Genomic DNA, 6,593 nt, shown 5'->3' with positions numbered 1-6,593 from the left:
CGAGACCTCATCTCTACAATAAATCAAAAAATCAGCTGGGCGTGGTAGTGTGCGCCTGTAATTCCTGCTACTCGGAAAGCTGAGGTGGAAGGATCGCCGGAGCCCAGCAGGTCGAGGCTGCGGTGGCCAGGAGTCCAGTCTGGGCGACAGAGTGAGACTCCAATTAAAAAAAAAAAAAAAAAAGAGGTAAAAAGCAGAAATAATATATTTGTTCTTTTTAAAACATTTTTTACTGTGATACTATATATAACATAAATTGCCACTTTAACCATTTAAAGGGTACAGTGGCATTAATCATAGTCACAGTGTTGTGCAACCATCATCTCTGCTTCCAATATTTTTTATCACCCCGAACAGAAACTCTGCTTCTGTTAAGCAGTGGCTCCTATTTTTCCCTCCCCAGCCACTGGTAGCCTCAATCCTTCTGTCTCTATGAATTTGCCTATTATAGACATCTCATTTAGATGAACCCACGCAGTTGTCCTGTTGTGACTGGCTTCTTTCTCCTAGTGTGCTGTTTTCAAGACTCATCCATGTTATAGCATGTGTCAGAATTTCCTTCCTTTTCAAGGCTGCATATGATGCCACTGTGTGGATGCACTACATTTTGCTTATTCACTCACCTGTCGACAGACATTTACGTTGTTTCTACCTTTCAGGTAATGTGACTAATACTGCAGTGTACAAGTGTCTGTTCTGCGTCCCTATTTTCAGTTATTTGAGTATACAAAGGGGGACCACCCAAAACTCTGGAATTTCTTTATTAAAATGTATATTCTTAAGCCTGGCTCGGTGGCTCAGCCTGTAATCCCAGCACCTCGGGAGGCCGAGGCAAGTGGATTACCTGACATGGTTTCAAGACCAGCCTGGGCAACATGGTGAGACCTCGCCTCTACAATAAATATGAAAATTAGCCAGGTGTGGTAGCGTGCACCTGTAGTTCTGGTTACTTGGAAGGCTGAGGTGGAAGGATCGCCTGAGCCCGGCAGGTTGATGCTGGGGTGGCCATGAGTGTGCTGCTACTGCACTCCAGCCTGGGCGGCAGAGTGAGACTTCAACTCAAAAAAAAAAAGTATATTCTTACATGTTTAAACATCATTCACCTTCAAAGTCCTCTCCACTTGATGCAATACACCTATTGAGATGCTTTTCCACTGCTCAAAACAGTTTTTGAACTTGTCCATTTTGATGCCTGTTAGTGCTTCTGCTGATTTTTGTTTCATTTCTTCCACATCGATAAAACGTTGCCCTTTGAGGACTTTTCTCATCTGGCAGGGGGGAATGTCACTCAGGGCAAGATTGGGTGAATAGGGAGGGTAGTGCATGGGGATCATGCTGTTTTTGACCAAAAACTGCTGAACGCTCAGTACGGTGTGGGCAGGTGCACCCGTTGATCACCCATCATGAAATGGGAAAATGTGTTGAAAAAATCTCCCAAAAAATTCACTGAAGCTGAACAGAGTCTCTCATAACAATGCTAGCTGGTACACAGATGCGTATGAGTTCCCAGAGCACTTATCTAGTGGGGGAAGCCTGTCCTACCAGGGGCCCACCCTCCAAAAGAGAATTTGGGGTTTTCTGGGATTCCCCCTCATATACCTAGGAATTAAATTGCTGGGTTGTGTGGCAATTCTATGTTGAACTTTTAAAGACACTGCTAGACTGTTCTCCATAACAGCTGGACTGTTTTACATTCCCACCAAGTACAAGGATTCCAATTTCTTCACACTCTTGCCAACACTTGTTATTTTCCTTTCCAAAAAAATGATTATTATAAGCCAGGTGTTCATGCCTGTAATCTCAGCATTTTGGGAGGTGGAGGCGAGAGGATTGCTTGAGCCCAGGGGTTTGAGACCAGACTGGGCAACTCAGTGAGACCTTGTATCTATAAAAAATAAATACACTGTAATCCTGCGCCTTTGGGAGGCTGAGGTAAGTGGATTGCCTGAGCCCGCGAGTTCGAGACCCGCCTGGGCCACTTGGCGAGACCTAATCTCTACAATAAATCAAAAAATCAGCCAGGCATGGTAGGGCGCGCCTGTAGTTCCAGCTACGTGGAAGGCTGAGGCGGAAGGATCGCCGGAGCCCAGCAGGTCGAGGCTGCGGTGGCCGGGAGCGGCCACTGCACTCCAGTCTGGGCAACCGAGTGAGACTCCAACTCAAAAATAAATACATACATACATACATACATACATATATACATAAAATTAGCCAGGCATAGTGGCATGTGCCTGTGGTTCTGGCTACTTGGAGAGCTGAGGAGGGAGGATTGCCTGAGCCCAACAGGTCGAGGCTGTGGTGGCCATGAGCGTCCCACGGCACTCCAGCCTGGGTGACAGAGTGAGACTCTGACTCAAAAAAAAAAAATTATAGCCACTCTAGCGGGTATGATTTTTTAAAATTTTATTATATTTTATTTAACCCAATATATTCAAAATATTATCATTTCAAAACGTAAAAAATACAAAAAATTAATGGTATATTTTATGGCCCTTTTTCAAAATTGTATTTCCTTATAGATTTGAGAGTTACCTGTGCAGGCTTATCACATGAATATGTGGCATGATGGTGGGGCTTGGGCTTCTGTCTGCTCCTCACCAACTTAGTGCCTGCTGTGCCCAACAGGCGTTTTTCAGTCCTACCTACCTCTCTACCTCTAGGCCTCCTGGAGTCCCCAATATCTACCATTTCCATCTTTGAGTATCCAGTGTTTAGCTCCACTTACAGGTGAGAACACGTGGCATTTGACTTTCTGTTTTTAAGTTATTTCACTTAGGATAATGGCCTCCAGCACCATCCATGTTGCCAAGCACATGTTCATTTCTTTTCTTTTTTCTTTTTTTTTTTTGAGTTGGAGTCTCACTCTGTCGCCCAGACTAGAGTGCAGTGGCCGCTCCCGGCCACTGCAACCTCGACCTGCTGGGTTCCGGTGATCCTTCCGCTCCCTTCCAAGTAGCTGGAACTACAGGTGCGTGCTACCACGCCCGGCTAATTTTTAATTTATTATAGAGATGAGGTCTCGCCAAGTTGCCTGGGCGGGTCTTGAACCCGCGGTCTCAGGCAATCCACTCACCTCAGCCTCCCAAAGTGCTGGGATTACAGACTGAGCCACCGAGCCCGGCTAGGTTCTTATTGTTATCACCCGTGACTACCCCAGCCCACCACCTCAAGGACACAGATGCTAATGCCTGGCGACCTCAGAATCTAAGACTCATGTGACTACGATCAACATCAAAGACCCGCAGTCCTGAACACTCCTTCGGGCCCAAGGCCCCCTTCACCAAAGGCTCTTAAATATACCTAACCCTTGGCCACTCGAGGCCACGCTGGTCTCTGTGTGTTGGCCCCCTTTCCAACCTCTGAAAGGTGAATAATAAACTTCTTTTTACTTTCATACTTGGTTGCAATCTTGCATGATTCCCGCGGCACCAGCCCCCCTTGCCTCTGGTGGCCCTTTCGGAGCAGAATGACCTCAAGTCTCACCACGCTCCCTGCTGGTTGGAGGCTGCCTCTGCGTCTCAGCCAGACAGGATTCTACCGAGCAATCCCACGACTGGGCACCGACCCAAAGGAAAAGAAATTGCTGCAAGCCCTGGGACCCAGTGGGGAGCATCACAGCTAGCTTGTGTTGAAGGCTCCCTCTGCACTTGGCATCATGGATGATCTGTCCTCGGGGGTACTATTAATCCCATTGTACTGAAGAGAAAACTGAGGTAGGCCCAGAGAGGTTAGAAAGCTTGTCCAAGGCCACGCAGATGGAAAGCGTCCGAGCCGGGATCTGAACTCATGCCTTTCTGGCTCCGGAGTCGGCTTGGCCTTGCTGCCTGGGAATCGTGTTGCTAGGCAACAGAGACAACCCGGGCGTGGCTCTCCCTTGCTTGCTTCCAGGGAGTGGGCAGGAATGACACGTTTGCTCCAGCACAGTCTTCTGAAACCCAGTATTTTAGGGAACTGGTGTGGTCCAAGCCAGGAGCTCCAACCTCCAGACTGCTGCTTTCAGGTGCAATTAAGAACCATCCAGGAGAGACGCTGAGTTGCCCACCACCAGCTGCACAAGGGCTGGGCGGAGGGCACTAATGACAGCCCTGAGCTGCGCGGTTACCTTTGGACCCGCCTGGCTCCCGCTGCAGGTGTGAGACTGGGGCGGTTGGCAGTTGGGTTTATATTTAGGGGAAAGGCGGAAGGGAGCCATTCTTCCTTATTGTGGAGACGCCTCTGGCACCAGCATTCGGTTACAAACCTCCCCAGCCCTACCTCTGGCCATGAGGTCAGAATGAAATCTGAGTGTTGGGAGCCGGATGGATCTGTGGCACCCAGCACATCCACGTGGTACAACAAAAAGCCTGACCGGTCAGAGAGGTGGCTCAGTCTATCATCCCAGCACTTTGGGAGGCAGAGGCGAGAGGACTGCCTGAGCCCGGGGGTTCGAGACCAGCCTGGACAACTTGGTGAGACCTCGTCTCTACAATAAATCACACACACAAAAAAACTAACCAGGCATGGTGGCATGTGTCTGTAGTTCCAGCTACTTGGAAGGCTGAGGCGGAAGGATCACCTAAGCCCAGCAGGTCGAGGCTGCGGTGGCCATGAGCGTGCTGCTGCACTCCAGCCTGGGCAACAAGAGTGAGACTTCACCTCCCACCCCCCCCAAAAAACAAAAATCTCCTCACCATGGATAATGTGTGTGGCAGGTGTGCTACCTCCCACGTTCAGTATGTAAAATTCCCTTATAAAGAAGATACCATTATTCCCTCCATTTTATAGGAAGGGAAACTGAAGCTTAGAGAGAGGATGCCACATGCAATCCGACTCCATGTCATACCAGTGAAGATAAACTGACAACACAATTAAAATGATGCTTTTGGCTAGGCATGGTGGCTCACGCCTATAATCCTGACGCTTTGGGAGGCAGAGCTGAGAGGACTGCTTGAGGTCAGAAGTTCAAGAACAGCCTGGGCAACATAGTGAGACCTTGTCTTAAAAATAAAGAAAAACAATGTTGCTTTTAGACCAAAAGAGGATCCTGGAAAGAAATCAATATCAGAAAATAAGAGCCAGTAATTAGCAAAATTGTAACATTTCATTCAATTGAGAAAAATGTAGGCTGGGCATAGTGGCTCACACCTGTAATCCCAGCACTTTTGGAGGCTGAGGTGGGAGGATTGCTCCCAGGCTCAGACGAGCCTCTCACCTCAGGGTAGCTGGGACTGCAGAGGTATGCCATCACTCCCGGCTAATTTTTTGATTTCGTAGAAACAAGGCTTTGCTATGTTGCTCAGGCTGGTCCTGAGTTCCTGGACTCAGGTGATCCTCCCTCCTCGCAAAGTGCTTGGGTTACAGGTGCGAGCCACCCATGTCCAGTCAGAATATTCTCTTTTGGATAAGGAGACAGGGTACTCCTTGAGGGCAGGGCTGTATCTGCCTCCCTTACCGTTATGCCCTTTAAATCTAACATCACACCTGGCACCATGGAGGCAGGGAAAGTTCAGGTCAGAAGCAAATTCTGTTTGTGCTGGGTAGTGCATGCCTGGCAGGCAGTGGTGGTATAACTATGAACAAAACAGATTTAGTTCTGTCCTCATGGAGTTCACCGACTTCTGGAGAAGAAAGATTTTTTTTTTTTTGAGTTGGAGTCTCACTCTGTCGCCCAGGCAGGAGTTCTGTGGCACGCTCCCGGCCACCGCAGCCTCGACCTGCTGGGCTCCGGCGATCCTTCCGCCTCAGCCTTCCAAGTAGCCGGAACTACAGGCACACGCCACCACGCCCGGCTAATTTTTTGATTTATTGTAGAGATGGTCTTGCCAAGTTGCCTGGGCAGATCTCGAACCTGCGGGCTCAGGCAATCACTCACCTCGGCCTCCCAAAGTGCTGGGATTACAGGCTGAGCCACCGAGCCCGGTCGAAAGATTTTTTTTTTTTAGTCAGAGTCTCACTCTGTCACCCAGGCTGGAGTGCAGTGGCATGCTGCTTACGGCCACCACAGCCTTGACCTGCTGGGCTCAGCTAATCCTTTCGCCTCAGCCTTCCAGACAGCTGGAACTACAGGCATGCGTCACCATGCCTGGCTAATTTTTTGATTTATTGTAGAGAGACAAGGTCTCGCTATTTTGCTCAGGCTGGTCTCGAACCCCTGAGCTCAGGCAATCCTCTCGCCTCAGCCTCCCAAAGTGCTGGGATCACAGACTTGAGCCACTGCGCCCGGCCAGAAGAAAGATATGAACACAAATCACATAAATATGTATTTGTGGAATGACTGAAAAAGCAGGTATCTGCATTACTGTCCCTAGCTGACTTTATACATAGACAGGCACCCTTAGAAAACAGATGGTATTGGTTGATGTTCCGTTTGTTTTTCCAATTCACATCTTTTTCACTCCATGGAACGTCCTGCAGTTCTGTAGGTGTGCACCAGCCTTTTTAAGCGATCCGTAGTATTTGTTAGCATAGATGGGGCATTATCCTGCAGATGGACATTTTATTTTTTATTTTTTATTATTTTTTTGAGTCGGAGTCTCACTCTGTCGCCCAGACTGGGGTGCAGCGGCCACTCCCGGCCACCGCAGCCTCGACCTGCTGGGCTCCGGCGATCCTTC

The sequence above is a fragment of the Carlito syrichta genome, unplaced genomic scaffold, assembly GCF_000164805.1.
Source record: "Carlito syrichta isolate Samal-C Ts95f unplaced genomic scaffold, Tarsius_syrichta-2.0.1 Scaffold305642, whole genome shotgun sequence".
Lineage (NCBI taxonomy): Eukaryota > Metazoa > Chordata > Mammalia > Primates > Tarsiidae > Carlito > Carlito syrichta.
The sequence above is the reverse complement of the archived record's forward strand: the minus strand, read 5'-3'. Positions refer to the sequence as shown.